This window comes from Peromyscus eremicus, chromosome 16_21 (genome assembly GCF_949786415.1).
Source record: "Peromyscus eremicus chromosome 16_21, PerEre_H2_v1, whole genome shotgun sequence".
NCBI lineage: Eukaryota > Metazoa > Chordata > Mammalia > Rodentia > Cricetidae > Peromyscus > Peromyscus eremicus.
The window spans coordinates 29,318,921-29,341,125 of NC_081432.1; the positions used below are offsets into that span (position 1 = coordinate 29,318,921).

A 22,205-nucleotide genomic window follows, 5' to 3' on the forward strand; every position below is an offset into this window, starting at 1 on the left:
CAAAGCATGCAGAGTCCCTGTTTGGTACTGAGCACAGCAGTTGGGCCAAGAGACCCAAGACCGTCACCTCGCTGCCAAGTCTAGAAACTCTCCAGGAGCATCGTCGAAGGGTGGGGCCCCTTGCGGTGAAGACCGTGCATACTACACCGGTGACTGAAAGAAGGATATCCAGCAGGCCCCGCCACCTGCAGAACCTGCAGGACAGGCATGAATAGGGACAGAGCAATGGATCCCCCCAGCTTGGGGGGGGGGTGTCTCTAGGAGTGACGTCACAGCCTTCCTTGGTACCTGTAGACTTTAGAACGCACTGCAGGGAGTGGCTATCCGTGGGTCCTTCAATCCCTAACGCGATTTGTCTCTGCACCTGCGGAGGCTCGGAGCCTTCGGTGGAGAAACGAGAATTCTCCTTCCCAATTTTAAGATGACCATTGACCTTTGACTCACTGAAGCGATTTCTTCCCAGGAGATAATTCCCAACTCTTTTAAAACTATTAACAGAGTTTACAATCGGATGACAATCATCTTCAACTTGTTCCTTTGAACTAAAAACAAGCAGCTAGACCGCGCGCACCAATTCTTCACTTGAGCACACGGGGGCACCAGAGTCCAGCCTGCCTTAAATGTTGCTCTCTATCAGTTTTTCAGGTTGTGCTTATAACATTTTAAAATAACTATTGGCTTGGCGGCTGTCCTTCTCGTTGTGACAAATGTTGTAGCAGCATGCCCCAACAGTCGGGTAGCATCCCTTTCCTGGGATCTGACAACCAGCAACGTGTTCAGTGTTCTCCAAGTTTGCTTGGAGTGTAAAATTGCTCTCATCCTGCTGAACATCACTACCCTGCCTACAGGGAAATACCCTAGCTTTGGAGTTGGGGGAAGATAATTGGCCTCATATTCAGTAATGTATGGCCCTACTTCCACAAAAGCTAATGCCTCATGTGAAGAAGGCAGTAGTGGGCATCTGTATGTTTGATTTTTTTTTTCCTTTTTCTTTTTTCCCCCCTCAGGCCCTAGAATGCAGACCACCAGTGAGCAAAAATAGGTGTGGCTCAGCTTTTTATCAAGCTAGACATTGAAATTAATTGTTGTTGGTGGTTGGTCTCTTGGGACAAATTGTAATTTCTTTAAGAAATGTTTAAAACTGTTCAAATAAAAAAAATTTGAATTTTGCATAAAGATTGTTTCTAATAAAACATTTGCTTCAGTGCTTGAGAGTGTAGGACTAAGAGGCATTGATGCTTGGCCATTTCTTAATTTGAGAAACCCTTTTCACAGTTCTCCCTTTGAGAGCTAAAGCTGTTGTTGTTTACATGATCAGGAAAGCATTCCAGATAATAAGTTAAATTTTCTTTAAGATATAAATAGAATAGGACACCTGACCTAACTTCATTTATAATAGCATTAAGTATTTTATTATCCACCCCTAATTATTCCCACTATACACAAGTAAAGCAATAAACTAGAATGTGCATTTGCCAAGAAACAGACTTTAAAGGAGGAGGTTCCATGAGACAAAAAGGATATTGAGACTAGAACAGTGACTCAGTTGTCCAGAGCATCCCTCGATACAGAGGATACCCTTAATCCCTCATCACTCCATGTGGCAAAGCTTAAGTGATTTTTTCAAGTGTCAGATCTTGTTCTCATTTTATCAGTCAAAGGCAGCTTGGCTCCTAAGCCTTTCATCCACCAAAAGAACTGGAATTCAAATCAACACATACAAGTGTGATGTACTGGGCTGCACACTCGGGACACAATGATGAGTAAGATTTGGTATATCTCTTAAAAGTTCTTGGAGCTTGGAGAAAGCATCCCGCAGGTTAATATAAAGCAGAAGGCAGCGAAGAGCAACTGACACCCGGAAGCCACAGCCTCACGTTCCCCCACCCCCACCCCCACCCCCTCAGCCCCTCTCCTGCAGCTACACAGAAAATCTCCTCTTTTGTTTCCAAAATAAGAATGAGAAGATTGAAAGCAAGGATACTGATGCAGGAGCAGGCACATCTATTCAATTCCTCTTGAGTAGGTTGCCTGCGTGTGGGGAATATATTTGACCTTTGGGACCAATATTATTTTCCCTTGATCTCATTTACTCACCTGTTTATCAGTGCATATTTACAAGCAGCCTTCTGTGGGCCAGAGCATGGTACCCAGGGGCTATGGTGAGTAAGATGTTTCAGCATACAGGGAGACTCCGGTGCCCCTCACGTCATCCATCACTAATGGCCCTGGGTGCAATGAGAGTTCCCGCACTCTTCCCCAGTGCTTAACACAGTCTTATAGTCACAGTGGCTCCTTGAGGCCCGTTCTACCTTAGTCATGAAGAAAGTGGAGCTACAGCGCACAGGTATGGGCTCTCTCAACTCGTCAGGGCAGAGCCCCAAGTTTCGTCTGCACCCTCTCCAGGAACCTTCAGGGTTCCCCTGGTCACATGCTAAGGATGACATGCACAGGTGCACACTGCGGGAGAAGGTGACTAGATGTCTGATGAGTCCGTGTGGGCTCACCCAACTGATGGCAGAGGGGATTTAAATAGAGCCCCTGGCCCTGGACTGCCTGGGAAAGTAGAGTGAGGAGGCACGTGACATGAAGAGGGATGGGCAACCCGGTTACACCAAGGCAGAGTGCTGGAACTTTGAAAACCGGTGGTCACCACTTAGGAGTACATGGACTCATGTCAATCATGACCAGTGGAATTCTGGGTCGAGGAACCATGAATAAGGTCCCATCTTGTTGCATTGCTCAGCTCTGGAGGACTTGCAGGAAAGACTTTTTTCACATGGAATCATTGAACTATAGAGCTCCACTTAGCTCTGTTCATCCCTTCTATTAGGACACATACACACCTCACTTGCTGCGGTAGTAGATGCTGAAGTCCTAATGAAGTCCTGTGAAATCAGCTAAGAAACTATTTGTGATTGATACCCAGGGAGAAGAAAAGCAAAGGATAGAGTTGTAAAGAGTTTGAGGCTGAACATGCTTCTTCATGCACGCCTATTCCTCTTCTCCAAGGGTCTATCAAATCCTCAAAATCTTACCATGCTCTGATGCTGAGCCAAGGGTAAATATATTGTCTATGCCATCCTCTCCTACATTTAAGTCACCTGGCAAGTATTATTTAAAAGTGGGTTCTTTTCTAGTTTTATGGCACCACAAGGAAACATGTGAGGTTTTGAGAAGTCACCGTGATGGAGGCAGGAGAGCTCACTGGGCATATCCAGTCCCACAACAAGGAATGAGGACTTCTTAAGTCACTGCACATGTGGGGGTCTTCCTGGGCCATGGTACATCAGTCCTGGTGCAGATCACAGATGGAGTCTAGCAGATATTTTTTCCTTTCTTCTACATCCATTTTTCAAAAAGAAGGCACCTGCTTAACAGGAAGCAGGCATGAGACTCCCATGGCTGACTGTACTTTGCTTTGTCAAAAATCCTGTTTTTCCTTCCTACTAACTTCAGAACCTGCCAAATTTAATCCCATCAGTACTAATTAGACATGGCAACTGCAGGCATTCCCAGCAAGGCCTTCTAGAAGCCGCCATGCCTTTAGCAAGAACAGCCATGCTTTTATCATTTTTTTTTGTCATTCCCTGGGCCTTAGTAAGGAGCTGAAACCTAGTATTTAGAGAGCTAAAAAACACCTCTAGTCCCATGTGTTAAAATGGAAGAGGAAATTTTAAGCATATGTGAATTGAATTCCAGTGAGAAATCTGTGCAAATGCGCCAAGCACATTTATTTTTCTTAACCTACTGGGGAATTCTATGCACACTGAAAAACAAAATTGTGAGAGAAACAGTTTTTGAAATGTCTCCTTGACAGTGAATAATTGCTTGCGGCCTCTCCAGTTGGTGCCAGTTTGTGGCCATACAACGAAATATAAAGTCTGAACTGTCTGTGTGGCTTGACCAGGGAAAGGAAGTGAACAGTAGGGAAATTCAAGTTGCCCAACATGGTTTGACATGGCCCGAGGACTACTGTGGGGTGAGCACGCTGTTTAAAACAAGCACCAAGAAGCATCCAGTGAGAACCGCGTGCAGCCAAGACCACAAAGACTATTCAGTGCTCACATGTCCGAACGGGATGGTGACAACGTCCTGCCTTGGGGATGGATCAGGAGCTTAATCTGAAGTAGAGGGGAGTATCCGGCATGCACGTTTGTCCTGTAGAACACAACTTGTTTTGAGAGATGGTCTTGGCTGGCCAGAGATGCTACTTACCCCTTAGCCTTGCTAAACCCACTTTCTTTTGGCATAAGCTGGGCCCCCACAGAGTGACAGAATCTTAAAACTTAGGCCGCATTCATGGGATGCTAGGAGAATATGCATTGATATTCCAATTTTTAAAAGCGTGTAAAGGCTGACAAGAGCTTGTCTATCATCCAGTTAAGTACCTTCAGTTTGCTGCATAAAGATGTTCTTTAACAGGAAGGAAGAACTGTCAGGCCTCAACTCTGTTTTTAATGTCACTCCTTTCCTCAGGGGGCCAGGACATTGATGATCCTTACTAAAACCCATGGTCTCTGTGTCCCTGTCCCCTTGGATGGAATGTGTGTCAGTGGTCTGGGAATGGGAGTTTTAAATGTCTGGCTGATGTATCCCCTGTGTGGCTATCATAGAGAAATGTCTGGGTGCTGCTAAGGGCACAAGTGGCCAGAAGGGAAGGGGAGTAATCATTCCTTGAAATGGTACTATTTTATGCCATTATAACTCAAAAAGCTTCAATTTTAAAAATCTATATTCTCATCAAGTATTTGGAATACCAGCTCTATACAGAATACCTGTATCCTCTGGCTGCAAAAATGTGGGCCCCTGCGGTGCCAGCACAAGAGGCGAGCTCGGAATCTGCTACCAACCAGGTGGAGGGAGCCTTTCATTTTGCCCAGCTGGAAATGGTAGCCAGGTGTATCCATTTGCTCTCTATTACTTTGATAAATACCCTGACCAAAAGCCACTTGGAAAGAAATGGTCTCTTTCATCTTACAATTTATAGTCATATATATCATGAAGGGACATCATGAAGCCCATCATACATTGTTTCAGAGTGACAGTATTCATCCAGCCACCTTCCCCAGCCCTTACTTTACTGGAACAAGCTGAGCTCAGGTCCTCGCTTAAGGAAGTCAGCCACGGCTAACAGCCATGATTACCAGGAGACTCTGTGGGTTGAGATTCCCAAAGCCAGCTCTGCTGTAAGACCGTGTAAGGCTCTGAGTTCCTCTGGTCTTCGAACTGATAGTCACACCCCATACTTGTTGGAATTGTTTTGGTTTTTGCTTTTGTTTTGTTTTGTTTGTTTGTATTGCTTTTCCCTCTTGCCTTTCAGCATGGCTACATAAAGGCTCTGAAAGCCACTCTGCTGCTTGAGAGACCTTTGTCATCTGAGTATTTTTGTGATGTCTGAGCAGACAGTGTTCAGATGGCTTCAGCTCTTTCATGCAGAGCTAGAAGTCTGGGTTCTATAGAGTTTTACTCATTAGCTCTTCATGACTTGGAACCATGGGTGAGTTCACTGTGCTGTCAACACACCCTACATGGGCTTAGAGGACATACGAACATCTCCCCTTCCTTCTCCCCATCTTAGCCCAGCCACTTAGTCCAAATGACCCCACTTCCCTGGTGGTCAAAAGCTGACAGCTTTTTCTGGTGATGAGTTTTACACTCTTTGGGATTCTCGTTCACCTCCATAACAAAAACAGTTTGATTTAGAAGAAACTGAACCATGTAGTCTGAACAATACTTCTCAATGCCCATGGCTCTGCGGTACTCAATCCTAGCAACCTGTCCTTGTGGGCTTCAACCTTCAGATTCAAGGAACACATTATCCCAGTGGAGATGGAGAGATGTGCTGCTATGTAACCAGAACCTGGAAAATATTTGTGCACTTTGAAAGTACTCAACAGAGTAAGATGAAACATCTTTTTAGATCAGACTAAAGAGACAATATGTCTGCACTGGCCAAAGACTGTGGGTCCCATCGCCAGACACACAGCTGGCTGCAGATCTAACAGGTGCTGGAACCAACCGTGCTTCAGATCTGGTCTGAAGGCTGGTCCACGGTGAATAACATCAAGAGGCCATGCATTCTTTGCTGTATTAAAAGCAGGGAAATCAAAGACTGGAGCGGCATTAGGAATGCTAGCCTGGACTTAACCTGTTTGCTCTGCCCGCATACACCCACACACTCTGCTCCCAGAGCAGTTCCCCCATGTGAGCCAGAGGAGGCCAGGGTGAAGGCGATGCTGCATACTTCAAGGCATCTGTGCTGGCTATTTCTTCCGTGGAGCTAGAACGGATCCTTACAATTCAAACTAAATTGACTCAAATGTCGGTTTCTAGCTTTCAAGGCCCACGAAATAGCAAACCCTCAGATTTCTGTGACCATATGAAGCTTGTTGGCATCTGATGCTGGGAGCCTCCTTGATAGTGATCTCACTTAGTTGCAGTAGTAGCTTATTGCTACAGTCCTCATACTGGCCACAAGACCTCCGGTTTGGTCCCTTCCTCCCCACTACCCATTCCAGTTCTATTTGCATCCTCAGTATATCTCCTGGTACGATGACCTGAACCTTCATTTCCACAGGGGAGCGGTACTCAGTGGTCTCACTTACATGGCACTGAGATTCCTTCTTGTTAAATTAGATAACTAAATTGGCGGTATTGAAAGAGCCTGAGGGCCCTTGGGTTCCAATAACACTCATCCCTGCCTGCCTGTTGAATGGTGATGTGTTAGCATCCTTGTCTCTGTGACAGACCGCCTAACACAAACAACTAAGGAAGAATTATTTATTTGGACTCATGTTTCCAGAGGCTTCAGGCATAATCGCCAGTTCCATTAACTCTGGGCTGATAGAAATGCAGAACACCATGATGTCAGAATCATGTGGAAGAGGTGGCCCTTCACCAGGTAATATACAGGAAACAGAGTGTGTCCAGAAGTGGCCAGGGCTATATATAGCTCCCAAGGATGCACTCCCCAGTGTTCTGCTTCTTCTAGTCAGTCCCTACATATATCAGTTCCATAACTTCCAAATGGCCTATGCAGAATTTAAATCTGTCCATTGATCAAGTCAAACATTGGGTCATAGCCCACATGGTCTAACGTCTTTGGAAATGCCCTGGTAGACACACTTAGAAGTGCTCTTTACTAAGTCATTAGTGTTTCTCAATGCAGTCAAGTTGGTGATCAACACTAACCATCATAGACAAAAATAGCTGTCCCTCAGTAACGTTGATTGACAGCTCTAGCAAGCATTGGTCTGCTCACTCACTGATATGGGGAACAGGTAGAAGTCTTGACTTTGACTCAAGGACACCATTGTCATGTCCCTTTGTGGTAAGCATTCTTCATTTGAAAAGGGCACTCTGCTACTTGAGACCAAAACTGTGTTGAAAGGATGAAGAAACTGAACTTGTGTATCTGATAGCTATGGAGCCATTGGGTCCTGGCTACTTGTTTTCAGCTGCAGGGAAACAACACCAACTTGATCACAGAGAAGGAGGAGGAGGAAGAGGATTCACTGCGTCCTGTAAGCACCACTCCATCCCCCTTATGTGTTGACACCCACCTGGAACCACATCTGAGTCTTAACAAGTTATTTCACTCCTTGAAAATTTCATTTTTTGGTGAATGTTGAGGGTCCTGTTGACTAGCACATGCCAGTCTGAACTTGGCAGTGGAGAACAGGACGTAAAACACTTTTCTTAGACAGAAGAAACATTTGTGGCATGTGGGAATGAGTTTTCTGAGAAATGATGCTTGTAGATGGCCTTTACAGATCCAACTTTCACCCAACCTGGAAACAAGTTAATAATATGCTTTGAGATCATTTATAACTATATGTTCACTCTGTTCGAATACCTTGGACTCAGCCCATTGAATTAACTGATGTTGAGGAAAAACAAGGCAATTAATCTTACTATACTTTGGACTCCCTGGTGTACCATGGTCCTGATTTCTCCCTCCTGACCCTTTCATGCTCTTGACTCGGAACAATGTATGTGTATGAAAGATGTGATAAAAACCATTTGCTAGAAGCAGTAAGGCATCGAAAGCAACACCACACACACACACACACACACACACACACACAATGTTGAGAGCAACATGTGGGCATAGATTGATAATTTCTGGTTGTGGCTTTGTGTGACATTCTGAGTCAATAGGGTCAGCAAAACAATTTCTGTCTTCGTAAGTCTCCTGTAAATTATTTAAAACCAACGTTGCTCGCTCCTTTTCCACACCATTTTCTATCCTGTTCAATAACTAGACAGAACAGCCTTTGTTCATGAGAAGAGATCAAAACTCTTTGGAATAAGGCAGGCTCACTCTCGAGTAAATGACACCAAGGGTTAGTTCTTTCTCTTTATGTGGCATCACCTCAGTGGCATACCTCTTCTGTGGGTAAGACATTTAGTAATCAAAGATAGGGAGGAGAGAATATAAAAGCAAGGGTGGGGGTCAAGATCATGATGAGGAAACCCACAGAGACCGGAGCTAGTGGGAGCTCACAGACCCTGGACTGACAGCTGGGGAGCCTGCATGGGACCGAACTAGACCCTCTGAATGGAGGTGACAGTTGATGGCTTAGTCTGTTTGTGGGACCCCTGGCAGTGGGGCCTGGATTTATCATTGGTGCATGAACTGGTTTTTTGGAGCCCATTCCCTATGGTGGGATACCTTGCTCAACTGTGATGCAGGGGGGAGGGGCTTGGTCCTGTCTCAACTTGATAGGCCAGGCTTTGTTGACTCACCATGGGAGGTCTTACCCTCTCTGAGGAGTGGATGGGGGTGAGGTGAGGAAGAGGTGGGGAGTGGAGTGGAGAGGGTGAACTGTGATTGGTATGTAAAATGGAAAAAAAATTAAAACGACATTTGGTAAGTTACCTGTTGATGGCATAGGACCATCATATCCAGCTCTCATGTCGGTTCTGGTTAAGTGTGAAATGGAATAGTGGAAATGCAGCCTTGTTATTTCTTACCCTCAAATCACATTCTATGCTGAAGGCTTAGAGCAGTCATGGGTTCTGCAAATGGGTCACTAGGGTTTGGTGTCCATGAGCCTTGCTTGTACAGGAGGTGCCCATGTTGCTTTGGCCATGCATTCTGATCCGGAGTTCACTTTCCCTACCACTGCCACTGAGAAGCCCCTGGAGTGGCTGCAGGAAGGGGCTGATCAATATGAACTAGGGATGTCGCTTTGTGTATCTGAGTAGAAGGAGTGTCTTCTCAGTAGGAATACTTTAGTGAAAATCCCATGGGCCATGGGCATCCTCACAACCCACATAAGATGCCCACATCTTCCTACCCCGATTTTCTGTCATTTTTTCCTCTAGATTTGTTCTTTCCCATTCTTCATCAATCTGGCTGAACAACAAATCACAGCCCCTAAATGAGTGTGCATTAACACCCCAGTCCATCTTTCCTTCCAGGAAAACAGTCTACACCACCTGGAATTCAGCTTAGTGGTCTTCCCAATACCATGCCCTAAAAAGGACGTAAAGTATGGTAGTCCTGTTCTCAGTAGCAAATGTATCTAGAGCACCCTTTTGTAAACCACACTTGAAATGTTCTTTCTTGGTAAGACTGGTCTTAGGGAACTCCTCACAGAGGCTTATCTGTGAAATTGGAGTTAGTACATCAGGATAAGTGTACACAGAGCAGGAACCCAATCTAGATATTATTTATTCCTACAGGACCTATGTGAGCCTGGCCACTCCCCTGTACCACCTATGAGTGTAGAGCAATATCATACACCCAACTTGGTAGCTTCATAGCTCAAATAATACCCAACGCGTAGTGGAAAGTTCAAGTTAAATGGTTAACTGATGTCTGATGATTTGTTTAAGGCAGTCTCTGTCACTCAAATCAGAGCATGATGATTACATTCCAAAGTAGGGAATAACTTTGTACAAACCCTGTCACCATATAGGCTCGTACAACAGCATCATGGTACTACCAGGGCACTGAAACAACATGACAATCTATGGGAGATCAGGGAACTCAAGTCACAATGCCTTCCAGATCAACAAAGATAGTTTCTAATATTCCCTGCCTGGTGGAACACAAGGATGGGGGGATTCCCTACCAGGAGCCATGCTGACTCCTCTGTGAGATGATTGCTCTGGGTCAGCTGTTTTCCGGAAGTAGAATTAAGCTGATATAATTCACCATCACATTCCCAGATCCATGTATCTTCTATGTAGACAAAACTTTCATGTTAAATGGGCTTGTGAGGTGGACACATGCACGCATGCCCGCACACACACACACACACACTCACCCTACTGAATCTCCCAAGTCTATGATGCCCATGCCCTGCCTGCCAGTGTCTTTGGTCTGCAGTTTCAGAGGGGAATGGGTCAAGTTGGTGAACTCTCCTGGACCTTCCTTACTATCCCAGCCATCACTGACCCAGGCAGGTCACTAACGTGGTGACAGAGAAACGCTGACTCCACCGCCATATTTAGGAAATAGCAGATGGGTTAAAGGTGCATAACAGCCTGGCTTTCAGCTTCAGTCTCTCACTGGAAGGTTCGTTCTAGCTAACCAGAGACCTTAAACCTACTTCACAGCTGGTGGGGTAATTGTTGACAGCAGATAAGGGCCTCTGGCTCGGAGCACTCTCCTTCTTGGCACTAGGCTTCTATGGTGAAACACTATAGCCTGGGTGGTTTGTACAATTATTTCTCAAGGTTCTGGGGCCTATCAGTCCAGGGTCAAGATGTCGGTGTGGGGCTTGCAGACACTGTTGTGATCCTTCTTCTCACAGTCTCTTGCTATAGGAAGAGAGTGGGAATAACTCTCATGTCTATTTTTATCAGGATGCTAGTGCCCTCCTGAAAGCTCTACCATTAATCACCTCCAAAGGTCTCACCTCGAATACCACCATCTTGGAAATCAGAAGCTCAACGGCCCAATTTGTGATGATGGAAACACCCATGCAGATCTAAGCCTGTGTTCTCCCTTTGCTTCTCAGGAGGAAGAGCTCAGAGGCAAGCTGCTGGGGCCAGTTAGGGGACTGACCAGGCTGGTGAGTATCATGCTGCTCTCCAATGACAGAGGCTCTTACACACAGCCAGCTACTGACTGTGCTCCCGGTCCCGCTTTGTTCTCTCCATTCTTTTTGCCTGTTACCCAAGTTCACTCCTGGGAAACTTCTGGCCCTGGATGAAGACAGATTTCTGGTGGTCCTATCAGACAAAGGGGTGGAACTTGTGTAATTGAAAGAAGACCCTGATTTCATCCCCACAATTGCAATGCCATGGGTAGATGACAGTGATGGCTGGTGTGCCAAGCGATTGGAAAGGTCCATGAATTTACACAGTGGTGATGGTTGCACAGCATTCCAAGCACACTGGAAGTTACTGACCTGTACAAATGCTACAAGTGAGAAGTTTAGAATAGTAAATTTCAACTCTCTTTTTTAAGTTCCTAAAAGGGCCTTTGTTTGACAGGAAGTCTGCCTTTATTATCTGCATAATGACAAGCCTTATTCAAAAGGAAATGCCATGTTTCTATTGACTACAGCATCTCCAGATCATGTGGGAAAGAATATGATACCAATCCCTTCAGAATGGCCGATCTGAGATGGGCCTGCTGCTGCACACACATTGTCTTCCTGGACTGGGGAGGCTTAGACACAAGGACTGAAAGTTTGTGGCCATCTTGGAAATACTCTTGGAAACACTTGCTCTGATGTTGATAAATCAAAGCTGACTCCTGCAACTGCCAACCCAGGGCCACTTCTGTTAGACCGATCAGCTGATTCACAGTGGAGGGGACTGGGCATGTAATAAACCCTTCCATGCATGAGATAACCCCAGTGGGATCATCTGCCTGGCTATGTATGTACCAGCCTGGATACAGAAATGCCAGCCTTAGAGAAAGGAAAATTCTAATTTGGGGCTTGGTGCTGAGGCCCGGGAGTGAGCTAACTGCCTCCACCAGATTGTTGAGGATGAAAGGGAAGCCCTGCAATTTTGTAGAAAGAAATACTACTATGTGACACTGTTCTCTCTCTCTCTCTCTCTCTCTCTCTCTCTCTCTCTCTCTCTCTCTCTCTCTCTCTGTGTGTGTGTGTGTGTGTGTGTGTGTGTACAAATAACAGACCATAGTACCAGGTGCACCAATGAGTTTGATTGGGGTCACTTGCAGGAGTATGGGTAAGGGGTTACTAATGACTCAGAGACAGCTGCATCACCCAAGCCCACCCCAGCATGGGCGACAGCTCACAAAAGCTGGTATCCTGGAGCACACTGCACAGCCTAGCAAGTAGCTCAACAGATCGGAGATAGTCCTTTTCAGGTAGTTCAGTTGGTCTGAGCCTTTTGCAGTTAACCCAGATTCTCTGAAAGTGTCCCTCAGTGGGCCTTATAGCACATATATGAGCTCTGGGAGAGAAGGGCCAAGTGAGCCTTGTCAGTTTCAGGGACATCCTGGAGCTATTTTGAGTTGTTTACTTCCTGAGTTTGATGAGCTTCCCTATGAGATGGACTGTTTGACTTGGCATAAGAATGTCCTGTTGTTTCACCTCCCTGTAAACATCCTGTGTGTTAATGAGCATCCCTGAAAGATGGAAGGTTTTAATCTGCACAGAATTGCTATACAACAAACACACATGTAGATGCAACAGGCTGATTTGTCTGTCACCAAAACTTTACACCAAGGAAGAAACAAACGGTCTATGCTAGAGGAGCTTTTCTGCCCTCAGATTAAACCACTTGAGTGTCTGAAAGAGGCCAGTGAGTCCAGGAGCAGTGAGCAAGCTTGCAAAAAAAAAAAAAAAAAAAAAAAAAAAGCTTGGTATCCAGAGTTCCTCCAAAGGGTTTGTAAGTATTCATACCCACTAGAGTTCAGCCCTAGGAGAACATCAGGAGGGACAACTCATGGTTTGCACCTCTGATTGAAGCATCAGGCCCCTGGTGCTTCATCTTCAGCTGAACCAGAATGAGCAGCCAGACACAGCCGGCCCAGGCAGGGACTAGCAAAGATCTTTGCCTTGGTCTGGCCTCATTGTTCAAATCCTGAGTTTTGTTTCACCCAGGACTCACATAGTACTGAAATACGTGTCCACGTGTGGCTTCCGTGATCCATAATGAAACAAACTCTCAACATAGATGGTCTTCAAAAACAAAAATCCTTAAAGATTTAAAATATAGGCTAAGCATTAAAAAGAAAGATGGGGATGCAGCAGGAGGGCCAGACCCTCACAGGCCTCTTTTCAGGGTCCTGGAACACACTCTGGTAAAACCTCAGGGCACATAAGACTGGAAGTCCTAACAATTTACAAGGAATTTGTGTTTGGGTTTAATCTCTTAGATTGTGTTAATGTCCTAGCATTTTGGATTTATAATTTCCATTCATATGAAAATCAAATATCTACCTTGTTTGCCTTTAAAATGTCACTAGCAAGATGGACATGTTGGCACATGGCTTAATTTCAGTATTTGGCACAACAGGGGCTCCCTCCCAGTCTCGAAATTAGGCACAAACCATAGCCAAACACCTTTTCACAGAGAGATCCTTTATTAAGTGGGGAAGAAAAGTTAAAGGGGCTGCTTTCTGATTCAGGCAGAAAATAGCAGCAAGTGACCTTGTGGGTGTCATTTGTAAGAGGAGGAAAAGGGGAGGTCTGTGTTAGAAGGGGATAGGATGTAATGGTAAAGGAGATAGGGGATGAGGGAGAAGGGGACAGGCAAAACGGAAGGGGTATTTGTCCCAGAGGAACAAAGGACTGCCTCTGGATAGAGAGGAGACAGACATGGCACTAGGCGAAGGACAATTTATAAAAGTAAAGGGAGAAACTCTGTGTTAGGGGGAGGTGTTTAATTTTAATTGAGCATGTTAATTAGGTAAAGCAAAGGGGGCTCTTGACTGCTGGACTTTAGTAGTCAATCTGAGGAGGAGGAAGTGGCCAAATAAGGGAATAGACCTTGGTGGCTAGCTTTAGGAATGTAATCTGATAGTTTTTAGCAAGGCAAAGGGAATTGGGGAGAAGGCCAAGCCTGACAGAGCCACATGCTCCTGTGGGCTAGTGTCCCTTCAGCTGGTGCAGGAGGATTGTGGATTTCATGACAGTTTGCTTGGCAAAGACTTTGTATCAACAACAAAATTTAATAAACTGATCATTTATGTTTTCTTATTCCAGAGCATCGCTTTCTGAAATATCTGCAGACACATGCATGTTACTCTAAAAAGAAAGAAAACTAATTTGATGTGTATATGCATCAAAAAATAGCATACCAGAGTATACAAAAAAGAATACACATCAGAGAATATTACTAAGCAGGGCAAGCTCATGTACTGTGTGTGCACACACATGCAGAGAATCCTCTTGCATTTCCTCTATGCATGCTACCCACAGAGGATCCTCCTACATGTACGTCTTACAAGTCTGAGGCACACCCTCTACTTTCTCTGTTCTGAAAATTAGTTTGTCAACTAATTTTTCATCTTTGATTTCCTGTTTATATGTCAAAAGTTTGGACATTGATTTTAGGCTTAATGTAATATTTTTAAAAGTGCGGATGAACCTGAATTGAGTATCTTCATAGAGAAGGTCTAGAAAACATGGCCATCTTCCACATTTTTAAAACAAGAATTCAGCCGGGCGGTGGTGGCGCATGCCTTTAATCCCAGCACTCGGGAGGCAGAGCCAGGAGGATCTCTGTGAGTTCGAGGCCAGCCTGGGCTACCAAGTGAGTTACAGGAAAGGCGCAAAGCTACACAGAGAAACCCTGTCTCGGAAAAAAAAAAAAAAAAAAAAAAAAACCAAGAATTCAGTGTGATTAAAGGGCCCACTTGGACCATATATATTATGTACTGTAAAATATTGTTTCTGTTCCCCATTTACTTATCACATGATTGCTTCATCCAGCCACACTCCACCCCAAATATCAATAAAATAGTGAAAACGTCATTGCTAGCAAAAGTTACAGCAAGGGACTCTAAAGCAAGAAACAAAACAGAGGTACATATAAGTTTTCCAAACTAGACATCAGGATGACAGAGGAGTACAGGAGCAGGGGCTGGGCTGGGAAGAAAATACCGACCCCAAAGTACTGGTCCTGCAGTGCAGACTGAAGGCCCTGCATGAGCTGTGAAGACGGGCCTGGAGCAGAAGGCTGATGGCCATGGCACTGATACAGAGGAGAGGTGGAAGGGAGCCCAGGATGTCCCTGTGATGCTTAATCTATGTTGTCAACTTGACTGAACTGGAACCAACTAAGAGGCATGTATGTGTCTGGGTGAGTCTGTGAGGGTACTTCCTGGAAGGATAAACTGAGGCTGGGAGAAGACCCTCCCTGAGTGTGGACAGCACCCTCTGGTGGTAGCCCAGATATAAAGCGGTCCAAGGAGAAAGCAGGGCACTTTTGCCTGCCTGCCTTCACTTCTTGCTGGCAAGTCCATCTACTCTGTACCTGCCACTATCCTTTGCTAGCCTCAAAACCCAGATTCTTCAGCTTTCCAACAGGAATTCATTGGCTGCTCTCTAAGAACTGTCCAGGTCTTCAGTGTCAAACTGGGACTTCTGAAGCATCCAGCTCGTAGGCTGAATAACAACTGGTTTCTCTGCCTCTCTAGCACACAGGCAGCCACCATTGGTATACCCAGACTGTACTGTGTAAGGTAATCTAATACAGCCCCTTAGTAACATATTATTTATTCTATCTGTTCTGTTCTTCTACAGAACCCTAAATAACAGATTCCTGAAGTCTAACTTTTTTCTTTTTACTATTAAAAATGGATTTTATTTTCATTTTCATTAAGTTTTCTTGTATTTCATGTGTCTCTTTAGTAAATAGCAATGATTATTGTTTCTGTGTTCCTAAGTGCAATAGTACTTACCATACACGCAAGTCACCTAATAGAGGCATTTATTTTATTTACCAGGAAAATATTTAATTTGCCAAGAAAAACAGATTTTTGAATTTGTCTTGTTGTACCCAAAGTCCCCCAAAGACCATCAAGGGACTAAATCCGATGCAAAAGCAAAGAGTCTTTATTGCAAGTTAACTTGGGACTCTCTGTCCGTCTGACACAGCAGCAGAGCAGAAGAGACCCTGAGTAACAACAGGGCAGGGTTTTTAAAGCAAGGGTGGGCTTGGGGTCTACAGACTACATAGGATCAGACTCAGGATTGGTTTATGCGAGCGGCAATCATGTTAGTAACTTTTAATTGGCTAGGGTTAGTTGGGGGTTACAGTTACACTTTTGGGCAGGCCTGGACAAGTCCCAGGCTCTGTCCTTGAGCTGCCATGGAGGCTGACTGACCTAGCACGTACTAACTGTGAGGGCTGGCTCAGTGGCCCAGGCTTGGTGCGTCCTATCTCCCTGTCCCTGCTGTCAGGGGCATCAGAGATTAATTGTCTTTTGTTCATGGCCCTCCCAGAAACTGCTTGCACAGTCTCAGGAAACTGAAATTGAGGCCTGATCTCTGAGAGAAGACTGAGCAGCCTGTTATGGTGTCTGCTTGGTCCTTTCATTCTATAACTTAGCTGATGGCTTTAAATATTGTGGTTCCTTTAGTAACCGGTTTCAAGATATTTAATACTTAAGAATTGCATTTTTGCATCATTTTTTAACAGATAGTGTACATAGGATTTTTTTTCAAAGTTATGCTTTCTTTGTCTTTTGTTTGTTTGTTTTGTTTTTCAAGACAGGGTTTCTCTGTGTAACTCACAGAGATCCTCCTGCCTCTGCCTCCTGAGTACTGGAATTAAAGGGCTATGCTACCACACCTGACTACATTGTGCTTTCTTCAAGTATAAAAATGCAGCAAGTATAGCTGGGCGTCGGTGTCGCATGCCTTTAATCCCAGCACTCAGGAGGCGGAGCCAGGCGGATCTCTGTGAGTTCAAGGCCAGCCTGGTCTACAGAGTGAGTTCCAGGACAGATTCCAATACTACACAGAGAAACCCTGTCTCAAAAAAAAAAAAAAATGCAGCAAGTGATTTGTAAAATGGTCAACTTGCAAAGCTGTGAAATCTTCTTATAATAGTATTTGTATTTCCAAAAAAAAAAAAAAAAAAAAAAAGCTTCGCTGATGAGCTGATGAAAGTTAGATTTTTGTACATGGAAGAGTATGTGAATGACAATGGAAAAGAGAAACGAAAGCAAATGTAATTTGTAATATACAATGTGCAATCCTAGCATTCGTCGGTAATGAAAGTGCTTACACCTTCTGCTGATGGTACCTCCAGTGGAGTTCCAATATCACTCTAATTTCTACATTACATTTTTGTTGTTGTTGTTTGATAGAAAGATCGTCACTCCATCACCTCTTCTGGAGGGTTCCCTGAGCCCCCAGGGGACAGGTTAGATGGAGACATCCCATTTAGGGCTGAGTGTTTCAAGGTCTCTCACTCTCTGCGTGGTGTCTGGCTGTGGATTTCTACATTTCTTCCCATCTGCTACAGGAGGAAGCCTCTCCAATGATGCCTAGGCAAATCACTGATCCTTCTCCTTTGGTAGCACACAGAATATCTTGGTACCTTCTTTGCTACCTTCCAGTACCAAGAACACTAGCCCATAGTGGGGAAGGCTCCAGGTGGGCACCAGCTCAACTTCTCTGTGTTCAGTGAGCCAATGGCTGACTTTTATATGAGACATGAGGGAACTTCCATCCCTGTGACCAGGGAAACAAAAGCTGAGAGCACAACATGAACACTCAGACAAATTTTTTTTTTTTTTTTTTTTTTTGGTTTTTCGAGACAGGGTTTCTCTGTGTAGCTTTGCGCCTTTCCTGGAACTCACTTGGTAGCCCAGGCTGGCCTCGAACTCACAGAGATCCGCCTGGCTCTGCCTCCCAAGTGCTGGGATTTAAAGGCGTGCGCCACCACCGCCCGGCTCAGACAAAAATTTTAACTGGAAGGAAAGAATGGGGGGGACAATCCTGGTGTAGAAAATAAAAACCGTCCACTGGTGGTGAAAAGTCTTTTGATCAGGTTAGTGGAGGTGTCTGGGGTCTGATAGTCACGAGGATGGTATTTTTAAGAAATCACTTCCTTGTGGTTGCTTAAGATTTCCCAAGGTGCCAGAGGATGGTGGTACAAGCCTTTAATCCCAGCACTTGCTCTGTGAGTTCGAGGCCAGTCTGGTCTACAGCGTGAGTTCCAGGTCAGGCAGGGCTACATAGTGAAACCTTGTCTTGAAAAACAAACAAAACAAAACAAAGATTTCCCAAAGACAGATAAAGAGAGGTGACCAGTTTGACCTTGGAGACAACCCAAAGGCAGAAGTTCTCAATTTGTGGGTCTTGACCCCTTTGTGGTTTGAATGACTATTTCATAGGAATTGCCCAAGACCATCTAGAAACACAGTTATTTACATTACAATTCATGACCGTGACAAAATTGCAATTATGACGTAACAACAAAATATGTTTTATGGTGGGAGGTCACCACAACATGAGGAACTGTATTAAAAGGTCACAGCATTAGGAAGGTTTAAGAACCCCTGACCAAGGGGTTGCGACCCACATGTTGAGAACCACTGGTTTGAGATACCTGCTGGGCAGCTTCCAGCATAAAGTACCGTCATCCTTGCCTTATCCCAAGAGTATGGTTCATGAAGCTCTTGGCATGTGGTGGTGGAGAGGAGAAAGCAGGAGAGGAGGGGAGGGAGAGAGAGAGAGAGAGAGAGAGAGAGAGAGAGAGAGAGAGAGAGAGAGATATGACTCAGAGAGATGACTCAGCAATGGTCTTCTAAAAAGGATATCTTGCTGATGCTCAGGTCCCAAGGGGAGAGGTCTCAGCATCTCTCCTCCCCATCTCTCCTGCATGCAGTTCTGGCCTCCTCTCCCCTGCCCCTTATTTGTTTCTCTTAAAATGTCTACCCAGTTCTATTTTGCAAACTTTCCTATTTTATGTTACCATTAAATATGCCCCAACATCTCTGTAGTGGGTTTGATAACTATTATCCAAAATTTCCCAATTTATTTTTTGGAGATTCCAGTAGACTCTGCCTGTATATCACCCATCATCTCTATTTTTTTTTTTTTGATGAATAAATTCCACTGAGTAATAATTTCTTGTTATTTAGGATTGTGTTATCCACAGTGAAAATTGAGATTATGGGATTTAATTCTATCTTTTTCTGAGAATCATAGCTTGCACTAATCAGTAATTGAGAGTAGAAGATGGTCCCCTATTTTCAAATATCTGATGTTGCAGGCTTAAAACAGTATGAAAAGGGACAGCCACAAAACCAGTATTTCAGATTTGGAATGCAGATGTTTTCTTGGACTATTGCTATGCAGGCTGAACTTCTCTCTTGATTCCAGGCAAGAGCAACCCGCCACAGTGGCCAGTCAGCCCAGCCTCTCATGGGGACACAGGCAGCTCTGTGTGTGCTAAACTAGGATGACAGGAGACTTGGGCATATTCTGCGTGTTTTCGTGTATGAAGTACAGGGAACAGCTGCACATACTTATTAAAAGCTGTTTCTCATCCGTTCCCATTCACTTAACAGTGCGATGCGTCCTTCTGACAGTGGTGGGGTAAACTGCCTCAGGCCAGTTTTCTCGCCAGACAAAAAAATGAAATAAATATTAAGTAAAGAGCTCCAAGAAATGGGAAGCCCAGCAGGGTGCCCACCATTTGATCTTATTTCTTCAGATGTTTGCCAATGAGACCACAGCTCCTGAGCAGCACACATTGGCACGCACAGTGGCAGCTGAGAAGCACATATAGCTCCACAGGAGCCTAGACAACTGGAAGGAAGCAACCTAAGCCGTTGACTTTCATCAAAAACCTAGAAAATAGCCGTGTTTCCAGTGCAGGCCTCAGAAGGGCTGCATCTCAGCAGGACCAGCAACAGATGGTCTACCAGGGAGGCAAGCTGTAGTAACCACTTCAATCTCTCACTATACTAAGTGATCCACTAGTGTCTGTAAAAGCAATCAGGAACTCTTTTTTGGAGGAAGATACTACCACATAGAATCTCAAACTAACTACTATTACAAACAAACAGAGAGTGGCTGGTGTGTGTGTGTGTGTGTGTGTGTGTGTGTATGTGTGTGTGTGTGTGTTTGTGTGTGTGTGTGTGTGTGTGTTTAAATAACACCCAAAGACCTAGTAACTGAACATGAAGAGAAATAGACACTGGAGGTTTCTCAAGAGACCCAGAGGAATGGCATCCCATCACGGGGAATTACAGCGTAACTGAACGTGGACTTCTCCTCAGGAGTGTGGAAGCCAGAAGACAGGAAAATGAGTCCTGCTAACTGTTATGGTTTAGAACTGAAACGTCTCCCAAATTCGCTTTGCTGAAGCCTTGGTTGCCAGTTTAGGGGCTCTGGGGATATGATTGGATCATGAAAGCTATGACCTCATTAATGGGTCATTGATGATGCTGTAGCCCAAAAGAAGGAAGTAGGATTGGTTGGAGAAAGCAGTTTACTGGAGACATGCCTTTGGCAAGTGTATTCTGTCTCTGGTTGCTTACTGGCTTTCTGCTTCCCAGCCAGCAGGAGGTGAGCAACTCTATTCAGCCTCAGCCCTTGGCCATGATGTTCCGAGCCTTACCACAGGCTGAAACCACCAAAACCTCTGCATCTATTACCCAGAATAAAACTTTCTTCCTTTTAAATGGTTTCTCTCAGGTATTTTGGCACAGTGGCAAAAAGACACCTGATACAGTGATATGGATACATCGTAGAAAAACACCATTTGATGAAACAGATTCAAGAAGAAGTATGTAACATGGATAATTGTTGACGAAAAGGAAATCTGCTCAAGAGAGATGGTGAAGGCTCCCACACCTGGCCTCCAGCAGTCTGGAAACTTCTCTCTTCCTCGAGATCAAATAGAAGCAGAAGAAGGAAAGATTCGAGACAACAAACTGAAGTTTGCACAGAACCGTTAGACACAAAGTACTCCAAGATGCTGAAATATTTCAGAATAATGTCAAACATGGATGCCACATGATAGAAAAAAAACTAGAGATCCATGATCAAATGGGAAAGAACCCAAAAGAGACATATCACCCGCCCAGGAAAAGACAAAAAAAAATGCAAAAATATGTTTCCGCTGCATTTGTACTGCATTCATACCATCATAATTCCAAAGCATCCTGAGACTGCCTTAGGATAAAAGTCTAAAATATCATTCTTAGCTTGTCTAAAATACAAACCTACTTGTGAATTCCTTCCTGTCTTTTAAAAATAATTAATGCAATTAAAACAATTAATACGCCCCCATACACACACTGCATGGAAGAAGGAACATCTTTTACCTAACTGCTATCGCTGGGACAGCCCCTCAGCCATGATATGTTTGATATTGCTCAATCTTTGATCAATGGGTGAGCAGGAAATGCTCCTGTGAAAGGCTGTATCTTCTACCCTTAGGTCCCTCCAGACCTTGGGGACTTGATTATTAGGCCAGCTCAGTTTCCAGGTGTTAACACAGAAGATAAAAGAAAAAAAAAAACTGACCCCCGGTGCCACTTCCCCAAGAGTGAGCCTGATTTATTCTGAAGAGCTTTGAGCTGATCTCTTGAACAAAGGCCATCCTGTCCTCTCTATCAAACAGCACAGCAACTACAGCATGGAAAAAGAATGAGGAAATTTTGTCTTAATCATTTTTTTTACAGGAGTCTCATAATGGAGAATTTGTTTCCCTGACTCTATTGACTCAGAACATCACACAAGGACACAGCCAGATATTATCAGTCTATGCCCACACATTACTTTCAACATTGGAGGGAGGGGTTCAACACTGCCTCCCCCAAATGGTCATAGTTCTAGTCTCTACATCTTTGGCACAAATACAGCGCTTTGAGCCTGGCATCAATGGGTCTTGAAGGAGAAATAGAGGACACCATCTGTCAGGGTGTCCAGTGTGTAGTAAGATTGAATACTTTGTTCTTCTTGAAGGTCAGTTCATTCTGAAGAGGTTGAATGCACTGTAAATAAGCAGAGTAGTGATAAAAATCTCCAAGCACATGACTAACTTGTTTGTGGGTTAGGTGAATGTTTGATACGTAATGGCAAGCTACAAGCAGCATTTCTTAGAAAAGTCATTCACAGTTTCTTCTCCAGAAGCCACTGACCTGGGTTTGCTGACCTCTTGCTTTACACTGAGGAGGTGTGCCGACATGCCTAAGTTCCAAACTGGAAAAGCATGTATGGCTTTCAGCATAATGTGAGCCACCATGTTAAGAAAACAGGCATTCAGCCAGTGTTCCTAAAGAGGTTTCTCTG

The 22,205-nt window shown here is 44.5% G+C and overlaps 1 long non-coding RNA gene across 1 annotated transcript; it reads left to right on the forward strand.

Moving 5' to 3' along the window:
* The first annotated feature begins 20,369 nt into the window (after positions 1-20,369).
* LOC131926821 (uncharacterized) lies at positions 20,370-21,144 on the forward strand. Its single transcript, XR_009383575.1, has 2 exons — positions 20,370-20,474; positions 20,604-21,144. It is a non-coding gene; the product is annotated as an uncharacterized LOC131926821 (long non-coding RNA).
* The last annotated feature ends 1,061 nt before the right edge of the window (positions 21,145-22,205 follow it).